The 23,123-nt window shown below is 36.6% G+C and overlaps 1 long non-coding RNA gene across 2 annotated transcripts; it reads left to right on the forward strand.

The window, feature by feature from the left end:
- The first annotated feature begins 3,944 nt into the window (after positions 1 to 3,944).
- LOC129627275 (uncharacterized) lies at positions 3,945 to 22,702 on the forward strand. Of its 2 annotated transcripts, none has more exons than XR_008702515.1 (3): positions 3,945 to 4,249; positions 20,723 to 20,832; positions 22,353 to 22,702. It is a non-coding gene; the product is annotated as an uncharacterized LOC129627275 (long non-coding RNA). The 2 variants fall into 2 exon arrangements; XR_008702514.1 differs by lacking the exon at positions 3,945 to 4,249 and adding an exon at positions 4,259 to 4,640.
- Positions 22,703 to 23,123: the final 421 nt, after the last annotated feature.

A 23,123-nucleotide genomic window follows, 5' to 3' on the forward strand; every position in this document is an offset into this window, starting at 1 on the left:
CCAACCTAGGTTAATTTGCACTGTGTAAAGTTTTATATAAAAGGTATTAAAGTATGTAATCTCTGTTTTTGGTGTGGCTTCTAAAACTCAAGAATTATTACTTTGTGATTCATCTAAGTCACTGCATGTGTCAATAGTTCAAATTCCATTACATGTATATGCTACAATTTACTTGTCTACTCACCTGTTGATGAATTTTTTATTTCAAGTTTGAGCCTACTATAAATAAAATTACTATGCACTGCTGCTGCTGCTGCTACTAAGTCGCTTCAGTCGTGTCCGACTCTGTGCAACCCCATGGACGGCAACCCACCAGGCTCCTCCATCCATGGGATTTTCCAGGCAAGAGTACTGGAGTGGGGTGTGCCATCACCTTCTCCGATTACTATGCACATCCATGTATAAATCTTTATGCAGATATATATTCAACACTTAGAAATGAAGTGGAATGATCATAGAGTAGGTATAGCTTCAATTTCTAAGAAACTGCCCTGATGTTTTTCAAGGTTGTTGTTGCATTCCCACCAACAGTGTATGAGAGTTCTAATTTCTCTACACCCTCATCAATGGTCTATCTTTTTCATTTTAGACACTGTAATAGGTATCTCCTTATGGTTTTAATTTGCATTTTCCTTTAATTAATGATGTTAGGTCACTTTCAAATAAGTTAGATCACTTATTTGACACCTGAATATTTCTAGGGTAAAGTATCTGTAAAATATATTGCCCCCATTGTTTTGATTATTACTTTTCATACTAAGTTTTGAAATTAAAAAAACACATTATATATATATGTGTGTGTATGTGTCAAAGAATTGATGGTTTTGAACTGTGGTGTTGGAGAAGACTCTTGAGAGTCCCTTGAACCGCAAGGAGATCCAGCCTGTCCATCCTAAAGATCAGTCCTGAGTGTTCATTGGAAGGACTGATGTTGAAGCTGAAACTCCAATACTTTTGCCACCTGATGTGAAGAGCTGACTCATTGGAAAAGACCCTGATGCTGGGAAAGATTGAAGGCAGGAGAAGAAGGGGATGACAGAGGATGAGATGGTTGGATGGCATCACCGACTCAATGGACATGAGTGTGAGTAAACTCTGGGAGTTGGTGATGGACAGGGAGGCCTTGCGTGCTGCAGTTCAGAGGGTTGCAAAGAGTTGGACACGACTGAGTGACTGAACTGAACTGAACTGATGCGTGTGTGTGTGTATATATATATATATATATATCTTCTGCAAGCCAAATTTGGAAAACACATTATGCAACAATTCCTTATAGGAGTAAGGGTATAGTATATGTAATGCATTTATCACACAAACTGCCACATAGCAACCCATCAGTAAATAGTTACTTTTTAGTTATTTTTGCTACCATTGCAAGTAAACACAAGCTCTGAATGTCACTACTGTGTTGTGAAAAAGTAAGCAAGTGCAAGTTTTCTATGTGTGATATGAGAATAATGATAAAAAGTTTTAAAGAAATAGTAGAATTAAGACACTGAGCCTGCTTGAAATTAAAAATACTAAACTGATTGTTGATTTGTCTTTTCCTCCAAATTACATAACAATATGATTGAAAATTAAGGAGCATTAGGAGCAATCAACACTTCTGAGTTTTATCTAGAAAGAAAATGAAGCAGAGGATTGGGTGGATGGTGAAATGGGAACTTTATACTCCACTACATTTGATTATGAATACCTAAAAGTGGAAATAACATTTTTGTATTATCTCTGATTAATAAGTTATTTTTTTTAAAAAAGACTTATTTTTATGTATTGATATTGTATAAAGGCTTTTTATTCATTAATGGATTTATTTGGCTATATGTCCTTAGAGCACTTGATATTTTAAATAAACTTGATACTCTTGGTAAGAATATTCTCCTGTACCAAAAATAAATCTTACAAAATTTTAACTCAAGTAAGATAGTAGACCTAAACCAACTTTCTTCAAAATATCTTTAAGTTATAAAAGAAGGATTGAAGTACAAAAACAGAGAGCAATCTCTTGCTCATCTGTATGTATTCTTTGGAAAAATGCTTATTTGGGCTCTCTGCCTTTTTTTTTAAATTGGTTGCTTGTTTCCTTGATATTGAGTTATATACGCTGTTTATAATTTTGGATATTGACCTCTTATCAGATATATGATTTGCAAATCTTTTCTCCCACTTTATAGGTCATCTTTGGGTTTGATGATGTTTTTCATTGCTTATAGAGCTTTTTGGTTTGATGTAGTTCCATTTGTTTAATTTTGCTTTCATTTCCTTTGCCTGAGAAAACATATCCAAAAAGACATTGCTAACACTGATGTCAAGGAACATATAGTGTATGTTTTCCTCTAAGGGTTTTGTGATTTCAGCTCTTTCAACTTAATCCATTTTAAGTTAATTTTGTGTGGTATCCAAGAGTGGTCTAGTTTCATTGTTTTGCATGTGGCTGTCCAGTTTTCCCAAAACTATTTTTTGAAGAAACTATTATTTCCATACTGTATGTTCTTTGCTCCTTTGTTGTAATTAATTGTTCATACATATATGGGTTTATTTCTGGAACTTTAATTCTGTTTCATTGACTTCTGTGTCTGTTTTGCCTGCCAATATCATGCTGTTTGGATTACTGTAGCTTTGTAGTATAAGTTGAAATCAGGGAATGTGATACCTCCAGCTTAGTTATTTTCTTCTCAGGATTGCTTTGGAGTCTTTTGTGGTTCAATATACATTTTAGGATTTTGGGTTCTATTACTGTAGAAAATTTCATTGGGATTTAGATAGGGATTACACTGAATCTGTAGATTGCTTTAGGTAATATGGACATTTTAACAATGCTAATCTTCCAATCCATGAGCATAAAATATATATTTTTGTGTCTTCAGTTTTTTTCAAAAATGACTTGGAATTTTCAATGTATAGGTCTTTCATCTCCTTTAAATTTCCTAGCAGTTAAATTTACTGCTAGGTATTTTGTTCTTTTGTTGCTATTGTAAATGAAATTGTTTTCTTAACTTATCTTTCTACTAGTTCATTTTGAGTGTACAGAAATGTAACATATTTTTTATATTGATTTTATACCCTCAACTTTTCTCTGTTAATTTATTATTTCTAATTTTTTTCCTAATAGCTTTTTGGCAAAGTCTTTAGGATTTTGTACATATAAAATCATGTCAGTCACAAATAGTGACAGTTTTACCTCTTCATTTCCAATTTGTATACCTTTTGTTTTTCTTACCTATGTGTGTGGTTAAGATTTTCAACACTGTGCTGAATAAAAGTAGTAAGAGTGGGCATCCTTGTCTTGTTCTTGATCTCAGATGGGTAAATTTCAGTTTTTTACCATTGATTACAGTGTTAGTGTAGGTTAGTCATATTGTGTTGAGGTAGATTCCTTTATTGCGTTGAGTTATATTTTTTCTAAACTGATTTTACTAAGGTTTTCTATTTTAACCATAAATGAGTCCTCGATCAGGAAACAACAGCTTATTTAAATGTTAATTAAAGATATAAAGAGTGGTTAAATAAGGATAGCTCAGTGAGAAGATTTAGTGGAGAAAAGAACAATTCAGCCAGAAGGTGAGAGAAAGAACGACATGGGGAGATCAAGTTTCGGTGAACAAGGCCCGCACTTTATTTTCCAAAGTAGTTTTTATACCTTAAGTTATGCATAGAGGATAATGGGGGAAGGGGTAGAGTCATGCAGTAAGCCAGGCTTTCTTCCTGCAAACATCATATGCAAAAGTTTAGGTGATTTGCATCATCTTCTGGCCAGGAGGCCTGTTAACATTTTAAGACCCTTTCTTCAGAAAACTTATTTTTCTCTAAAGGTGATTATTCTAAAGTCAGGCGCCACCCTCCAAAAGCATTAGATAAAGTTGCATTCCTATAGGGCAAAGGTGTGGTGGGCTATAACAAGAAAAGAATTAACTCAAGGGTCCAAATTACAAACATTAAAGCTACTACTTACACCAATTATATTAATCAATACACTGCCAGGGACACAGCAGGTAAGGGATATGGAGACTTAGCAGCAAACATTGGCCCAACAAGTGAAAAACCCTTCACCAATACAATTTCTAATCAATCTTTTAACTGCTCAAAGGAATCTGTATTTAGACAGTTTAGAACATCTCATGCCTCTCACAGTTGGGAGGCTCTGAGCAATCACATGTGGCTGGAAAAACCTATTCAGGCAGGCTAGAGGAATACCAAAGGAGTTTGTAGGTTGAAACACCGTCACACCCAGGAATTATTAACTGGAGCTGTAAGTTAACTCTTTTTTTCAGAGAGAGGTAGTGGGGGACAGCCCCCCGTAAAGTCAGAGGTGTAGGTGAGAGCACAAAGCAGAAAGTAGGCAGACTCTGGTTTTGGGGGTAGATGCTCGAGAATTTCCAGGGGGACTCCTGAGGCTCGATCCCGCCTTTGCTTATGCCGAGCCTCCTTCCTCATGACCTTTGCCACGGGCGGAGCTGCTCACGCAGGCTCCCGGCAGTCATACGATGATTTTTATATCCTGTTTCCTTCTTTTTTTTAACTTGAAGTCTATTTTGTCTGATGTGAGTATGGCTAACACTCATTTTCTTCTGGATGTCATTTTCTTGGTGTATCATCTTCCATCCCCTCACATTGAGCTCATGTTTTTCTTGACAATTGAGGTGAGTTTCCTGAAGGCAGCATATTAATTTTGTTTTGTTTTTTAATCCATTCATTCCCTCTTTGTCTTCTGACTGGTGAGTTCAATACATTTATAATTAGGGTCATTATTGATAAATGAGGATTTCGTGTTGCTGTTTTTTACCTTCTTGTCACTCCAGATCGCCACAATTTCTTTTTCTTCGTGCTTCTGTCCACCATTTTAGTTTGGAGGTTTTATGTGATATTTTGCTCAGTTCCCTTTTTTAATATTTTTTGTTTACTACTTTAGATTTTTGTTTTGTGGTTGCCACAAGTTTTACATAAAACATCTCAGATAAAGTAGTCCTTTTCAGCTGATAGCATCTTATTAATTTGCCTATACAAATTCCATCCTTTTATTTTTCCCTTTTATGCTTTGTTGTCTCAAATTATTCCATTTTATGTTCTGAATTTGTTACCAAATTGAAATAGTTATAGTTTTTATTTACTACATTTCCTCCCCTTTAATCTTCATGCTACAATGAAATGTTTAACAACCTATTTTGATATATAGATTTACAATTTTCTGATTCTGTTTATCACCTTACTCAAAGTTTTATGCATTGTTTTGTTTGTTTGTTTCAAGTAAAGGAGTTTCAAGGACTTCCCTGTGGCTCAGATGGTAAAGCATCTGCCTTCAATGTGGGAGACCCAGGTTCGATCCCTGGATTGGGAAGATCCCCTGGAGAAGGAAATGGCAACCCACTCCAATACCCTTGCCTGGAAAATCCCATTGGCAGAGGAGCCTAGTAGGCAACAGTCCATGGGGTTGCAAAGAGTCAGACACAACTGAATGACTTCACTTCAAAGGAGTTTCAATACCTTGTAAGACAGGTCTAGGGGTGATAAACTTCCTCAGCTTTTGTTTGTCTGTGAAAGTTTATTTTCCTTTATATCTGAATGATAACTTTGCTGGATAGAATATGCTTAGCTAATAGTTTTTATCTTTCAATAGTTTGAGAATGTGAGTCCACTCTTCTGACATGTAGAGTTTCTGCTGAGAAATGTGCTTGTACACTAATGGGAGTTCCTTTGTAGATTGCTAGTTTTGGTTTTGTTTTGTTTTTGTTTTTTTAATTGACTGCCTTTAAATATCTCTTTTTCATTAACTTTTTACAGTTTTAATATAATGTCTCCTAGAGAAGGACTTTTTGCATTAGTGTAATTAGATGTTCTCTTACCTTCAAGAATGTTTATCTCAGTTCCTTCCCTGTGTTTTGGAAGTTCTCAGCTATTGTTTCCTTAAATATCCTCTCTATTCCTTTCTCTTTTCTCCTTATATTGTACCTATTATTATTATGTTGCACTTCTAATGGAGTCAGATAGCTCTTGTAGAATTTCATTTTAATATCTTATTTCTTCTCATCTTCTACCTATATGATGTTTAGATTTCTATCTTTGAGCTTGCTGTTCTCACTCCCTGATGATCTTCTGTATTACAACTGGTTTCTAAATGCATTCTTTATTTTACTGAGTTCTTCAGCTCCAGAATTTCTGACTGGTTCCTTTTTAGAGTTTCAATATCTTTGGTAAGGTATTGCTTCTGTTCATTCATTTTAATCCTGAGCTAGTAAACATTTTTTCCCTGAGTTTTCTCATAGTTCAGAGTTATCTCATGACGTATATTTTAAATTCTCTATCAGTTAGATCACAATATTCTATGAATTTAAATTAAGTTTCTATAGAATTATTATTTTATTTGTGTGATGCTGTGTTAAGGTAATTTTTAATGGTTCTGGATGAAATATTTCTTTGCCAATGCATGTAACATAGTGGACACCTTTCTTTAGGTAAAACATTATTGTTGTTATTTGTTGTTTAGCCGCTAAGTCATGTCTGACTCTTTTGCAACCCCTTGGACTGTAGCTTGCCAGGCTCCTCTGTCCATGGGATTTCCCAGGCAAAAGACCTGGAGCAGGTTGTTATTTCCTTCTCCAGGGAATCTTCCCAACCCAGGAATCAAAGCCACATCTCCTGCATTGGCATGTGGATTCTTTACCACTGAGCCACCTGGAGAACTTTTTAATTTGATTTTTTCTTTTGTTTTTGAGTAGATGGCACTCTAGCATAAGTTTGCTTCCCCCCCCTCCCCCCTCTACCTGCGCTGCCTCTGGCTGTATTTTAGAATCAACATTTTTCACCCTGCACCACCTCCCGGAGATGTCACCCAGTGACCTCACTGCTTATGCCCACAGGGTTGCTGGTGATGTGCTGCTGCTGGTGTCAGTGTTGTCACTGGTTACAGCGCACGGGACACTGAGATGGCAGGCACCTCCATCTCATCCGGATTTGCTTGGCTTGTGGGTTCCACTGCCTGGGGTGGAGGAGGATTGCCAGGAGTTAGGGGTCACGGACACTTCTGCCACTTTCGTGGTTGTCAGGTTTACAGGTGCCACTGTGGCAGGCAAAGAGGTTGAGTGGTGGGTGCTTCTGCAGGTTAGGGATGGGGTCACAGGCCCCACCTTCACTGCTGCCCAATTCTCTGGGGCTATCAGCACCACTGTGACCAGAAGACTGGAGTCATTTCTGCCACCTACCCTGTTGCTGTTGTGTTCTCTAAGACTGTGGGCTCAGATCCCATGGCTGGGGAGGCAGTCCAGTATTGTATGCATTTTATGTTGTTCCCAAGTTCTGCCTCTTCTACGTGTTCCAGTCCACCTACATTTAGGTATACAGATGTGTGGAACTTTCTTGCATCCTGGTGTATTGAATGCAGGAAACTTTTTTGAATTTTGAAGTTTTAGTGGTTGTAGATTGAAGGGGAGAAATGAAGGGAGTATTTCATATCACTATGATGTTGACCAGAATTCTGCCACTATAATTTTCATTTCATGCATCACGCTTTTTTGGTTGGTTTTTGATAGGTTTAATTTCCATATAAAGTGAAGTTGCTCAGTCGTGTCCGACTCTTTGCAACCCCATGGACTGTAGCCTATCAGGCTCCTTGGTCCATGGGATTTTCCAGGCAAGAGTGCTGGAGTGGATTGCCATTTCCTTCTCCAGGGGATCTTCCCTACCCAGGAATCAAACCCAGGTCTCCCACATTGCAGGCAGACGCTTTACCGTCTGAGCCACCAGGGAAGCTGGTCATAATAATTTTATTTCAATTAGTAATATTTTTATCAAATTAAATTGTTATTTCTCCATAAACTTGAAATTTGTTTTTTATGGAAGCCTCCATTTCAACTAATTTTTTAAACTATTAAAATTACACAAGTGGTATGAGGAACTGACTGTTTTGGGCATGTTAAAATTCAGCACATAGCTGAGTGGAAAAAAAAGAAGCTAGGATAAGAAATTATACTGTCTGAAAATTTTAAACGTTGGGAGAAGGCAATGGTACCCCACTCCAGTACTCTTGCCTGGAAAATCCCATGGACGGGGGAGCCTGGTAGGCTGCAGTCCATGGGGTCGCTAAGAGGCGGACACGACTGAGCGACTTCACTTTCACTTTTCACTTTCATGCATTGGAGGAGGAAATGGCAACCCACTCCAGTGTTCTTGTCTGGAGAATCCCAGGGACGGCAGGGCCTGGTGGGCTGCCGTCTATGGGGTCGCACAGAGTCGGACACGACTGAAGCGACTTAGCAGTAGCAGCAGCAGCAGCAGCAGCATTGTCTGAAAATTTTAAACGTTAAAAGCAGGGCTCTTCTGGCAGAATTTGAGCATTATAATAATACAGTTTCTAACATAGTAAGAATTTCACTAAAAAGAAGGATATAATCCAGTAGGGGGGAAATGAGGGGAAAATAGTTCCGGAGGTGGGTTCCTGGAAAAATTTTTTATATGTAGAATGTTTTCTACAGAGTTTCAGTCAGTGACTGTCATGCAGGAGAATCTAATTACTAGAAGACAGATGTGCAGTCAGGTGAGATTCAAGGATATCTTACAATCTCAAAAATAAATAAGTAAATAGAGTCCCAGGAAAGAAAAGAGAAACAAAATCCAAATTTTATGGGTGTATCAGTTCAGTTTAGTCTCTCAGTCATGTCTGACTTTTGCGACCACATGGACTGCAGCATGCCAAGCTTCCCTGTGCATCACCAACTCCCGGAGTTTACTAAAACTCAGGTCCATTGATTCAGTGATGCCATCCAACTATCTCATCCTCTGTTGTCCCCTTCTCCTCCTGCCTTCAATCTTTCCCAGCATCAGGGTCTTTTCAAATGAGTCAGCTCTTCACATCAGGTGGCCAAAGTATCAGAGTTTCAGCTTCAACATCAGTCCTTACAATGAATATTCAGGACTGATTTCCTTTAGGATGGACTGGTTGGATCTCCATGCAATCCAAGGGACACTCAAGAGTCTTCTCCAACACCACAGTTCAAAATCATCAGTTCTTCGGTGCTCAGCTTTTTTATAGTTTAACTCTCACATCCATACATGACTACTCTAAAAACCATAGCCTTGACTAGATGGACCTTTGTTGGCAAAGTAATGTCCCTTCTTTTTAATATGCTAAGTTGGTCATAACTTTTCTTCCAAGGAGTAAGCATCTTTTAATTTCATGGCTGCAGTCACCATCTGCATTGATTTTGGAGCCCCCCAAAAAATAATGTTTGCGCTGTTTCTCCATCTGTTTGCCATGACGTGATGGGACCAGATGCTATGATCTTTGTTTTCTGAATGTTGAGCTTTAAGCCAACTTTTTCACTCTCCTCTGCACCTTCCATCAAGAGCCTCTTTACTTCTTCTTCACCTTCCACCATAAGGGTGGTATCATCCTCATATCTGAGGTTATTGGTATTTCTCCTGGCAATCTTGATTCCAGCGTGTGTTTCATCCAGCCCAGGTTTTCCTATGATGTTCTCTGCATATAAGTTAAATAAGCAGGGTGACAACATATAGCCTTGATGTACTCCTTTTCCTCTTTGGAACCAGTCTGTTGTTCCATGTCCAGTTCTAACTGTTGCTTCCAGACCTGCATACAGATTTCTCAAGAGGCAGGTCAGGTGGTCTAGTATTCCCATCTCTTTCAGAATTTTCCACAGTTTATTGTGATCCACACAGTCAGTGGCTTTGGCATAGTCAATAAAGCAGAAGCAGATATTTTTCTGGAACTCTCTTGCTTTTTTGATGATCCAGTAAATGTTGGCAATTTGATCTCTGGTTCCTCTGCCTTTTCTAAAACCAACTTGAATATCTGGAAGTTCATGGTTCAAGTATTGCTGAAGCCTGGCTTGGAGAATTTTGAGCATTACTTTTCTAGCCTGTGAGATGAGTGGAATTGTGCGGTAGTTTCAGCAATCTTTAGCATTGCCCTTTTTTTGAATTGGATTGAAAACTGACCTTTTCCAGTCCGGTGGCCACTGCTGAGTTTTCCAAATTAGCTAGCATATTGAGTGCAGCATTTTCACAGTATCATGTTTAAGGATGTATCTTTATGGATGTATAACAAAATCCAAAAGAAGAAAGTAAACAATTATATAAATCAAAGTCTCATTTTGTATTCAAATTTTGTGCATATACTTTTACCAAGCAGTTATACTATCATCCTACACCAGATATACAACTGAAATTCCTACTGTGCTTCATGTTGTCTTCAATACTGACCCAGATATATCAGTAGGTATAACTGTACAAAGCTAGTATAAACAGAAGGGAGAAATCTCATAATTTTAGATATAACATTTGGTGAAAAAACCAGTTTATACTACTCGCCACATTTTAAGGTCTCAATAGACACACTGTAGCTAGTGATTACTGTATTAGGCAGTGTAGATATAAGAAAATATCCATTATCACAAAAATTATATTAGAAAGATATGTTCTAGATCTTTAATAAATTAGACAACATTCAGTGTAGTAATCTTAAATGATAATAGAGGGCATCCCTGGCTTGGAACTGCTAAGTTTGGCAAGTCAGTGTTCCCCTCCCCTCTACCTTCTTTCCATTCCTCACACTAAAAGTTGTTAACCTTTATTGATATATTTTCATCTCTGCCTTTACAATTTTGGTGGCAGTTCATTAAGTTTGAATGAAACGTATTTGTAAAAATCATTATAAATTATGCTGTAATGTATTATAATTATAATACAAATTTATTTTATGTAAATCCATAGTGATATATCTTGAAATAAATGAAACTTAACTTATTCAATTGTTATAGTACTAGAGTATAATTAAAATCCAAGGTCATTTAGAAAATGGAATAAAACTTTTTAGGACTGGTATAAACATTTTATGTAGTCAAAGAAAAATAATTGGAAAATGCTAACCTCTTTCCTCCACAAATTAAACTAATTGAGATAATTGTGAGTTCCATAATTGAATTAAGGAACTGATATTTTTAGGGACAGGTCAGGAACCAACAGTTAGATCTGGACATGGAACAATAGGCTGGTTCCAAATAGGAAATGGGGTATGTCAAGGCTGTATATTGTCACCCTGCTTATTTAACTTATATGCAGAGTACATCATGAGAAACGCTGGGCTGGAAGAAGCACAAGCTGGAATCAAGATTGCTGGGAGAAATATCAACAACCTCAGATATGCAGATGACACCACACTTATGGCAGAAAGTGAAGAAGAACTTAAAAGCCTCTTGATGAAAGTGAAAGAGGAGAGTGAAAAGTTGGCTTAAAGCTCAACATTCAGAAAACTAAGATCATGGCATCTGGTCCCATCATTTTATGGCAAATAGATGGGGACACAGTGGAAACAGTGTCAGATTTTATTTTTGGGGGGCTCTAAAATCACTGCAGATGGTGACTGCAGCCATGAAATTAAAAGAGGCTTACTCCTTGGAAGAAAAGTTATGACCAACCTAGATAGCATATTAAAAAGCAGAGACATTACTTTGCCAACAAAGGTCCGTCTAGTCAAGGCTATGGTTTTTCCAGTGGTCATGTATGGATGTGAGAGTTGGACTGTGAAGAAAGCTGAGCGCCGAAGAATTGATGCTTTTGAACTGTGGTTTTGGAGGAGACTCTTGAGAGTCCCTTGGACTGCAAGAAGATCCAACCAGTCCATTCTGAAGATCAGCCCTGGGTGTTCATTGGAAGGACTGATGTGAAGCTGAAACTCCAATACTTTGGCCACCTCATGAGAGAGTTGACTCATTGGAAAAGACCCTGATGCTGGGAGGGATTGGGGCAGGAGGAGAAGGGGATGACAGAGGATGAGATGGCTGGATGGCATCACTGACTCGATGGACATGAGTTTGGGTAAACACCGGGAGTTGGTGATGGACAGGGAGGCCTGGCTGTTGCGATTCATGGGCTTGCAAAGAGTCGGACATGACCGAGCAACTGAACTGAACTGAACTGATTACTTCTCTTAAAATACACAATTCTTAAACAGTGTGTGTGAGTGTTATATTTAGAATAAATCCATCAAATTGACTTTTCTTTAATGATGTACAATAAAGATTAGTGAGACTGTGTCTTCAAGAATGACTTTATTTATTTAGTTTCTCAGATGATTTATTTATGAGAGCAAACTTCCAGGTATACTGAGTCTAAGTCACCCAGCATCATCTTATAGTCAGTTGGAATTACTTGGAAATTCACTACTTTATTCTGTCTTTTACTATCAAATTATGTGAGAATTTACTCTTATTCTTAATAAAGGCAACTTAAGATAAAATAATTGTTATTTAGAGGATCTCACACTCCCAATAAAGTGATACCTCTTCATCTTTAAGATTCTAATAATCAGTCTATAGTTATTTCAAATTGGGTTCAAACAAGTGGATATTTTATTATTGATATAATTAGACAATTGAACTGGTGATTTTATCACATAATTTGTTGTATTCATAAAAAGTTTATATAATATAAAGCTAAGTGTATACAGTTATGTAAAACACATATATCTTTGTCCTCATTCACTAGAAATAATTTATTGTTTCATTTTTAGGGATATTAAACATAGCTTTGGAGAAAGATATATTTTATCCAACACTAGGAGAATAATGGCTCAGATCTTTTCTATATAACAAAAGTTGTATACAGCTGTTGTATTTCAAGATTCCTCAGAATGAATTCATAAACAACTGAGGTGAATATTTTTTTCAGAGATTCATCAAAATTTAAGTTTCTCTCCATAGAGCTTCAGAAATAAACAATTGTGTTTTTGATATTATTGTTTATTTTGGTCTAATACTTGATTAGTTTTGGTAGAGAAATAGTATACAAATGCATCTTATTATTTTATGCACATATGCCTTAAATCCTTAGGGTTTACAAAAAACACAAGAGCACAAGTACATATACACAATCACAAACACCTAAGTCATTGATTCACTTAACAAGGAATCAGTGTTAACAAGGAATCAATGTTAATGTTTGGCTTTGAGTAAGCCAAACAGGAAAAAAAAAAAAAAAGGTGAAGTGGGGGGAAGTTATCTCCTGGCCAAGTAGTAAATGGTTCAGGCATCCCAATTAGTTTTTCAAAGAATGAAAAGAAGAAACTCAATTTGTTTTTTTTTTTTCTTTGCTGGAAATTAGAAAGAAAATTCCTATTTTCTTAAAACTTTTCTTTTATATTGGGGTATAGTTGATTAGTAATTCTGTGTATAGAAAAGTGATTATGTTATTCTTTTCAAATTTTTTCCCATTTAACTTATTACACAAATATTAAGCAGAGTTCCCTGGACTATATAGTAGGTCCTTATTTTTAATACAGTAGTGTGTATGTGTCAATCCCAAGCTCCCAAATTTATCCCTGTCCCTCAAGCCCATGGGGTTGCAAGAGTAGGACATGACTTAGGGACTAAACCACCACTCATTTCTTTGCTAACCATAAGATTATTTTCTAAGACTGTGAACCTGTGTCTCTTTTATAAATAAATTCATTTGTATCATTTCTTTAGATTTCACATATGATTGATATCAGATGATATCTGTTGAAGAAACTCCATTTCTGAAAAGTGAAGATATTCATTCATTCTTTGAGTGTAAAAAATAAAAGTTTTATTTTCACATATTATGCAATTTTAATATAATTTCCACTGACAGTTTAGATAAAGGTAGATTGAAAGTTAAAGTGGCTCAGTCCTGTCCGACTCTTTGCAACCCCATGGACTATAAAGTCCATGGAATTCTCTAGGCCAGAATACTAGAGTGGGTAGCCTTTCCCTTCTCCAGGGGATCTTCCCAAACCAGGGATCAAACCCAGGTCTCCTGCAATGCAGGCGGATTCTTTACCAGATGAGCCACAAGGGAAGCCCAAGAATACTGGAGTGGGTAGCCTGTCCCTTCTCCAGGGGGATCTTCCCAATCCAGGAATCCTACATTTCAAGTGGATTCTTTACAAACTGAGCTATTAGGGAAGCCCAAAAGCAAACTGGGCTTCCTTCATGGCTCAGCTGGTAAAGGCTCAGCTGGTAAAGGCTCAGCTGATAAAGGCTCAGTTGGTAAAGAATCGGGTAAACTGTATGTTATCATACACTTCACTGTTATTGATATACATGTTAGCTTCTCATTTGAAGACATATTCCTGAAGTCAGGTTTTTATGTTATTCTATATATCCCCTGCTGCTGCTGCTAAGTCGCTTCACTCATGAAAGACTCTGCGACCCCACAGACGGCAGCCCACCAGGCTCCCCCATCCCTGGGATTCTCCAGACAAGAACACTGGAGTGGGTTGCCATTTGCTTCTCCAATGCATGAAAGTGAAAAGTGAAAGTGAAGTCGCTCAGTCGTGTCCAACTCTTAGCGACCCCATGGACTGCAGCCTACCAGGCTCCTCTGTCCATGGGAGTTTCCAGGCAAGAGTACTGGAGCGGGGTGCCATTGATTCTCCGATATATCCCCTAGCATTAGTATTTATTTTTTAGAATATAGAAGGCATTCTGCAATTGTTTGAGGAATAAACAATTCTGTCTTCCTATGTTATTGTGAAAAGTATAGGGTACGATACTGGAAATAGAGAAGTAATTTTCAAGATAAATTTCAGTAACTGACCAGGCCTCTGGTATATATAACATTACTTTGAATGTTTCACTCCTAACAATATTTATTCATGCTATTTCTTTTCTAATGGTGTTTGTTAGTTTTTCTATATGTAGAATGAGAGAAATTCTTTTTTGCAATGGAATGAAGGCAGCAGTGCCTGAGGTATGTGTGATAGGAAGAAAATATCATTTTTTAAAAATCATGAATTGTAATGAATTATGTTGAATAAGCAAGCAGGAAAAATTAATTTTTGAAAACACATTAAAGTAACTTAATTTACTTTAAATCCAGACTTAGCATCAAATTCTGTATACTTTTATGTAAAATTTATAATTAAAAATTTACCAACTAGTATAAGATTATAAATTATACATTAATTTATTACTCAGAAATATAAAATAATGTTAATTTATTCTTATATTATATATGATAAAATACCTTACCACGTAATCCAAGCTTTGTATAATTCACTGATTAAAATCTTATTACAACTTATAAGCCATATTCTGAATTTTAGAAATAGTGTCATTAGCTTAGAGAGGCATCCTGTTTGAACCATGAGTTTTTAAAAAATCAAAATTTTAGAACAAATTTTACATTAAATTAACAGTATTAAAACACTGGCCCTGGGAACTTCTTTTTAGCCAGAATGAAGCTGAGTGTCAGAGCTTCCCACATGGCTTGAACCCGAGGCCTAGGTTTTAGCTTCCCAAAAAAGATGAACACTAAAGCTACACACATGGCCACCCCAGCCAACTTCCAGGCTGTTTTAGAGTAGTGGATGGGGATGGGATGTGTACTTTGCCAGTTACTGTGGTCTACCCAGGAGTTCCTGGGAGCAGCCAGTACCTAATCTTGGATCTTATTAGTTAATGTTTGGTCTTAGTAAATGATATTTTGGAGAAGGCAATGGCACCCCACTCCAGTACTCTTGCCTGGAAAATCCCATGGATGGCGGAGCCTGGTAGGCTGCAGTCCATGGGGTCGCTAAGAGTTGGATAGGACTGAGCGACCTCCCTTTCACTTTTCACTTTCATTTATTGGAGAAGGAAATGGCAGCTCACTCCAGTACTCTTGTCTGGAGAATCCCAGGGTCGGGGGAGCCTGGTGGACTTCCATCTATGGGGTCCCATAGAGTCAGACATGACTGAAACAACTTAGCAGCTTAGCAAATGATATTTATTTTTCATAATGGATGCATTTAAATAACTTAACAAGTCAATCTGTATAAATACTGCCTAAACTATAAGTTCTAGTCTAAAAAATATTGTTGTTTTCAGGGGAAGTTTTCCTATGGTATGCTCAAGAAGAAAAATAATCTATAAAACATGAGAGTTGAATCAATTTAGTAAGTAGTAATAGATTTTTTAAGGGTTTTTTATTTTTTTGCCACACTGCATGGCTTATGGGGTCATAGCTCTCCAACCACAGATTGAACCTGGGCCCTCAGCAGTGCAAGTGTGGAGTTCTAACCACTGGAATGCAAGGGAATTCTCTTAGTACTAGATTTGAGAGAAGAGCACATATATTTTTTTAAATACTGATTATGTATAAATTTTCATTGAACAGCTATATCATTTTCAGGGAGTTTTTAAACTTTTCATAAGTAAATGGTGAAAAAAACCAAATAGACCAAAGGAATATCAAATAGAACTTAATAAGTAGATTTTTGCTTAAGGAGATTTTTTCTAGAAGGATTTTCTTTTCCAAAAGGTAAAACTGGGAAAATATTGCTTTCATTCAGTACTATACTAAGTATTTGCTATACATTTAAAAACCGATGCTTTCAAAATATAATTATTTTCATTAATTCAAACAGTTATTTACTAAAATATCTATTTGATACCTTCGATGTATCAGTAGTGTTTCTACATGGTTTTTATATCAATTACATTTAAAATAAAGACATTTGTGGGGGATCTCCTGGTGGCCCAGTTGTTGGGATCAGCACTTTCATGGCAATGGCCCAGGTTCAATCCCTGGTCCAGGAACTAGGATCCTGAAAGCGGTATGGTGTGACCAAAAATAAATAAATAAAGACATTATTTAAAAATGAATTCTCGAGTTTTTAAAATAAAATAGTTATTATTTCCTGAAATATTCATACAGAAATATGACAACATTTGGGGCTTCCCTGGTAGCTCAACTGGTAAAGAATCTGCCTGCAATGCAGGAGACCCAGTTTGATTCCTGGGTTGGGAAGAGCCACTGGAGAAGGGATAGGCCATCCACTTCAGTATTCTTGGGCTTCCCTTGTGGCTCATCTAGTAAAGAATCTGCCTGCAAAGCGGGAGACCTGAGTTTGATCTCTGGGTTGGGAAAATCACCTGAAGAAGGGAAAGGCTACCCACTCCAGTATTTTGGCCTGGAGAATTCCATGGACTATACAGTCGCAAAGAGTCGGACACACCTGAGCATCTTTCATTTCACTTTGCATGACAGAGTTTAAATAATTTTAGTCTGTTCATCAGGGGAAAAAAATAAGCTTTTTCAACATTTAATTAAATACAGTAACATTTCACCTTTTAAGGAAACAAAGTTTATGCCATAAAAATCCTAATTTCTTTGTACATTGAATTCTTTCTTCAGTTCAGATCAGTTCAGTCACTCAGTCATGTCTGACTCTTTGCGACCCCATGAATCCTAGTATGCCAGGCCTCCCTGTCCATCACCAACTCCCAGAATTCACCCAAACTCACATCCATTGAATCAGTGATGCCATCCGGCCATCTCATCCTCTGTCGTCCCCTTCTTCTCCTGCCCTCAATCCCTCCCAGCATCAGAGTCTTTTCCAATGAGTCAACTCTTCGCATGAGGTGGCCAAAGTACTGGAGTTTCAGCTTTAGCATCATTCTTTCCAAAGAACACCCAGGACTGATCTCCTTTAGAATGGACTGGTTGGATCTTCTTGTAGTCCAAGGGATTCTCAAGAGTCTTCTCCAACACCACAGTTCAAAAGCATCAATTCTTTGGCGCTCAGCTTTCTTCACAGTCCAATTCTCACAAACAGCTTTATTGAGATATGTTAGACACTGTAAGAGGAACTCATCAAACACTAGACTTTGAAATGAAGTTTGGGGCTGTTCTTGTCAGTTACTTGAAGAAAGACTAGTCAGGCAAGTATGAAGAGTGGCAGAGAAATGTATGTTCAACTATCAACTATTCTACTTCTCTTACATCCCATCCTTCATTGTTATACAACAAAATCTATTCCCGTGTGACAAAATTAAAAGCTTGACACACTTCCTAGGTACCTTATTACTAGAAATATTTTGGTTGTTGGCATAGCCTTTCTCCTTCTCCCCTTCCTATCCTACAACCTCAAAGGAAACTTAAATGTATTTTAGAAACATGTGACAAAAATATGAAATGAAATGGTGTATTGCAAACCAGGCAGAATGCAGCACACTGAAAATGAGATTCTAAGTCTTGATAATATGTGTAACTACTGAATGCATTTCACCCTTTTAAGAACAATGGTGGTTTTATTTGACTCCCCAACTAATTTTCCTTGTTTATAATGTCTTATTATTTTTTATCTATAACTATTACTTCTTATTCTTGATAATTGATAGCTAACTTTAAAGAATTTTGAAGATCTTAAATAATACATTTCATCTCTTGTATTATTTTGAAATATTTTATTTTAGCCTCATAGATAGTAACTAGTTAATTACATCATGAAAATGATTTATTTGTTTCAACGGTATCCTTAGAATGCTTTTTTTGTCATATCAAACTACTAACCTTAACCCCTCTGCCATATTTCCTTTGCTGATGAGCAATATCAATTCTGATATCTCATGACCTCATGAAAAATTACAGTTCTACAGCACTTAATTTTATAGCATGTTTGTTCGAGATGAGGATAGAAAAGCATTTGCCAGGAGACATTGTATCTATTTTCTCTTTACAAGTGACATTGTAAACCTATTTCCAGACAGTTGTGTGAAAATGTGAGATTTTCTCCTCCACTCTAGTCTGCCTGTGAGCTTAGTCGTGCAGTCATGTCTTTTTATGACACCATGAATGGTAGCCCACCAGGCTCCTCTGTTCATGGGACTTTTTGGGCAAGAATACTGGAGTGGGCTGCCATTTCCTCCTCCAGAGGATCTTCCCAACCCAGGAATCAAATCGGTGTCTCATACATCTTCTGCATTGCAGGTAGATTCTTTACCTGCTGAGCCATTGGGAGAGCCCACTCTTTGGTTTAGAAGACTACTAAGACCACTAAAGATATTTTTAAGTTTTAAGATATACAAATCCATATGGGCAGAATCTCAGAACTGGAATCAATTAGTAAATTTCTCTCAGATATTAATTATAGCTGTAAGGACTATGAGAGAGTAAGAGAGAGAGAGATTTGAGGTCTTGACATAGTTATAAATTCAATCACTAAAACCAGAACCATGGGGTCAGCATTCTTCTTTTATCTTACCACAGGCATCTAATGGCTATTGTAGTTTTTTCAGTTCTGTCTCCTTACTAACTCCTTAACAACCCCGAGAACAATTTTCTCCTTCATATCCACATTGATATTGCCTTGGTTCAAGTTATCAGCATCTCTAATCTTGTTAGAAATGTACCATTACTGCCATTGCTGTCTCTAAATTCATACTTCCAGTTCATCCTCTCAATAATGCCAGAGGGGTCATTCTAAAAAATAAATGTGATCATAATATTTGTCTATTTGAAATTCTACAGTAGACCACTATTGGCTAACATAAAGTTCAAATAGTTCAGCTTGGCACACAAATATCTCCCTAATCTGGTCCCTAGAAATCACTGTGACCTCTCTCCAACTAGGCTTTCTCTATATTTCTAGAATGAAAAATTACTTACTGAATTCACTGAATATTATGCATGTTTAGGAAATATTAAGTTTTGTGCATGTTTTTTTCTGGGCTTCCCAGGTGGCTAGTGGTAAAGAACCACTTGCCAATGCAGGAGACATAAGAGATGCGGGTTTGATTCCTGGGTCAGGAAGATACCCTGGAGGAGGGAATGACAACCCACTCCAGTATTCTTGCCTTGAGAATCCCATGGACAGGGGAGCCTGGAAGTTCTCTGGGTCACAAAGAATCAGACATGACTGAAGCAACTTAGCATGCACACATGCTTTTCTACAAGTTCCTCATCATATTTTCTCAAGAAAAATACCTAATATCATGTGATATAAATCTTGCACATCTCATCTCTAATGCTTGCTGCTGCTGCTGCTAAGTTGCTTTAGTCGTGTCCGACTCTGTGCGACCCATAGACAGCAGCCCATTAGGCTCCTCTGTCCCTGGGATTCTCCAGGCAAGAACACTGGAGTGGGTTGCCATTTCCTTCTTCAATGCATGAAAGTAAAAAGTGAAAGTTAAGTCACTCAGTCAGTGTCCGACTCTTAGCGACCCCATGGACTACAGCCCACCAGGCTCCTCCATCCATGGGATTTTCCAAGCAAGAGTACTAGAGTGGGGTGCCATTGCCTTCTCCGCTCTAATGCTTAGTGGCCACCATTTATTTTAAAAATGAATAATTGACATTAATTTTCCACACTGTATGCTATGTGGGCAACATTAACGTGTTCAGCATTTAATAACATTTTATTCCTTTTTCTTCCAGGAGACAATATTTTTCCTATAGGCAGTTGTTCTGTCTTGTTTCCTGCATTTCTAAACACAAAATGTCTAAGTAACATGGAGGTGTTCCTGGAGAATGTTTTCATTACATTTTGTTCATTTCTTCCTCCACCTATGTCTTCTTCTTAAGAAATAAACAACCAGCTATAGCAATGAATAATTAAATGTCAAAATAATCTTTCCTTACTAAAGGAACATGCTTTTCCTCCTGTCTTTTTTCCATTGAATTCATCTATAAAATCTTTTCTAATTTGCCAGAGTCTTTAGTACTATTTTTTGTCCATCAATATTTTAAAAATAAGCAACTCAGTAATGATGGATGAACTAATATTAAACTAATCTTCCCACAGATAAGAGCTATAATGTCTGAATTTAAAATATACATATATATGCATACCTACATATGAAAAAATATGTATGCATATGAGTGAGAAAAAATATATGAAGGTACTTTGAGAGAGAAAAAAGACAGATGATCCTTAAAGAGTGGGGTTGCAATAAGTGCGATGATCATGTGTGCTGACTTTTCCCTAAAGGCACTCTCCAGGTTTCACACAAGATGTCTGGAACTCAAACAGGAATCTGCAGCCTTACCATCCTGAGGACCTGGAGGGCAAAGTTAACACAATCCCCTGGATTGTGAAATGTAGGTAATAAATACACTTAAAGGAGGGAATTGTAGCGAGATGCTCCAAAATCTGTGCAAACTCACTTTAGATCATGCCAAATTATACAGAAGTGTGGGAGATCCCAGCGGATCCAGTGGCAGAGAACAATAGCAAAAAAGCTGAAAAAATTAAGCAGAACCCATAATTTCTACAATCAAGCATCTACACCATCCAGAATATAATCAAAATTTGCTCTACTTGTGAAGAAACAGGAAACTGTGACCAATAATCAAAAGTAAAAGAAGTGAATCTGAAAACAAGAGTTTGAAATTTATAGAGAATTTAACATTTATTTTAAATTTGAAGAGTTCAATGAAAACTATAGTCACTTAGATAAATGTGAGTTAATCACAACTGCAAAATGAATGTAATGAAAAGAAGCAAATTGAAATTGAAGAATTGAAAAGTAAAATATCAAAGGGATGGGCCTAACACCCTACTGTAGACTGCAGGAAAAATCAACTGTATATTTTAGGCACAGATAGACCACTAGAAGATTTAAAAGCTGGAAATATAGATTAAAAATAGTTTTAAAAATGAATATATCCTCAGCTTCCTGTGGTAAAACAGTCAGCATGTACACAACTGGAGTCTAGAGAAAGATGAGAGACATAAGGCTGGGAAAAAAATGGAAGATTAATGGATTCAAATTCCCAAATATGGGGAGAACTATATAATTACTGATCAAAGTTCTATGAACCCTAATCAAGGTAAAACAAAGAAAATCACATCCAGAAACATCTTAGTCAAATTGCTCAAAAATCAAGACAAACAAATAAAACAGAATAAAAGAACAAATTACATACAGGAGAACAATTGTATAGATGAATGACAATTGATTTTTCATTAAAAAAGGAAACCAGAGGTCAATGGAACAACATCTTTAAAGTATTTTTCAAAATATCCCACAAAACTGTCAACTAAGAAGTCTACATCATATTCGGGGGCAGACACAACCCATGGTAACCTCTGATTACTAAGTCCTTGTATAATCCCTTTTTGAGTGTTGGGAGAAACTGTGCCTTGTTTCAGCAATTTTATCCATGGTTTTCAAAGTAAGGGAAATAAAAGCATATATAAATGAAGTTACATGATTTTTATAGCAGCTTTATTCATAAAATCCCCAAATTGTAAGCAATGAAAAACCTATTAACAGGTGAAAGAAATAAAAAATTATATTTGTATTCCCACAATGGAATGCTTCTTAGCATTGCAAAGTGACATGGAAATGACAGAGTCAACAACATAGATGAATCTCATATATATCCTGAGTGAAAGAAGCTGAACACAGAACAGTGCACTCTATACATTTCCATTTTTATGAAATTCTAGAACTGGAAAACCCAGACAATTATGAAAATAATTGTAAAAATTGTTACTTCTGGGTTGTTCATTGACTAGGAAAGGGCATGGAAGGCCTTTAGATAGTGAAGGAAATAGACTAAACTTATAGAGGAATTTGTTACAGATATGTGTTTGTCAATGTTCATTTTCACAGGTCAGGCCCAGGAAGCTGACTCTGAAATGAAGGTGAGCAGGATGGGAGCTGAAGAACTGAATTGCAGACCCAACTGCTGCCCTATACCAATAAGATCAACCAGCAGAAGAACTATGGTGTGATTTTAGACATCAACAGAAAGCTTATTAAGAATTGACATGAATTTTATAATCCATCATTATACCAATTAATGTAAAAAATATTATACTTTAACATTTAGTGATACACTAGATATATAAATTTTATAAGGAAAGAAATAATTGAATCACCATTTCATCTCTGTTTTCTCATTCACTAGTATCAAGTCATTGACCTAATATCTGGGGGAAAAAATAAAGGAAAATGTACGGTTTCACTTTTTGAATGTGAAATATTTATTTTGAGTGGCAAATTATCAAGCATGAAGATGTAAATGAAAACAACGGTACACAGATATACATGAATTATAGAAACTTAAAATTACTAAATTCTTGCAGAATTCATGGAAATTAGCAAATTTAACAATTTATGGTTATGCTGGAAAAGATACTTAAATCACTCTTTTATATTAAAAAATAATTCTGAGGATATATGAATACCTTGTATGTAGGGTAACAAATGGTTCAGAAACACCCAAAAAAGTTGTATATGCCATGAGCCATCATTATTTTATTAACATCTTTTATTCCCAGATGTATGACTGCTTATTAGGTGTTAATTCTTTAATGTTAATATCTTATTTTTGTCCCTCAAATATGCTTAATCATGTACGGAAGTAATGAAATAACCCCT

Source organism: Bubalus kerabau, chromosome 14 (genome assembly GCF_029407905.1).
Source record: "Bubalus kerabau isolate K-KA32 ecotype Philippines breed swamp buffalo chromosome 14, PCC_UOA_SB_1v2, whole genome shotgun sequence".
Lineage (NCBI taxonomy): Eukaryota > Metazoa > Chordata > Mammalia > Artiodactyla > Bovidae > Bubalus > Bubalus kerabau.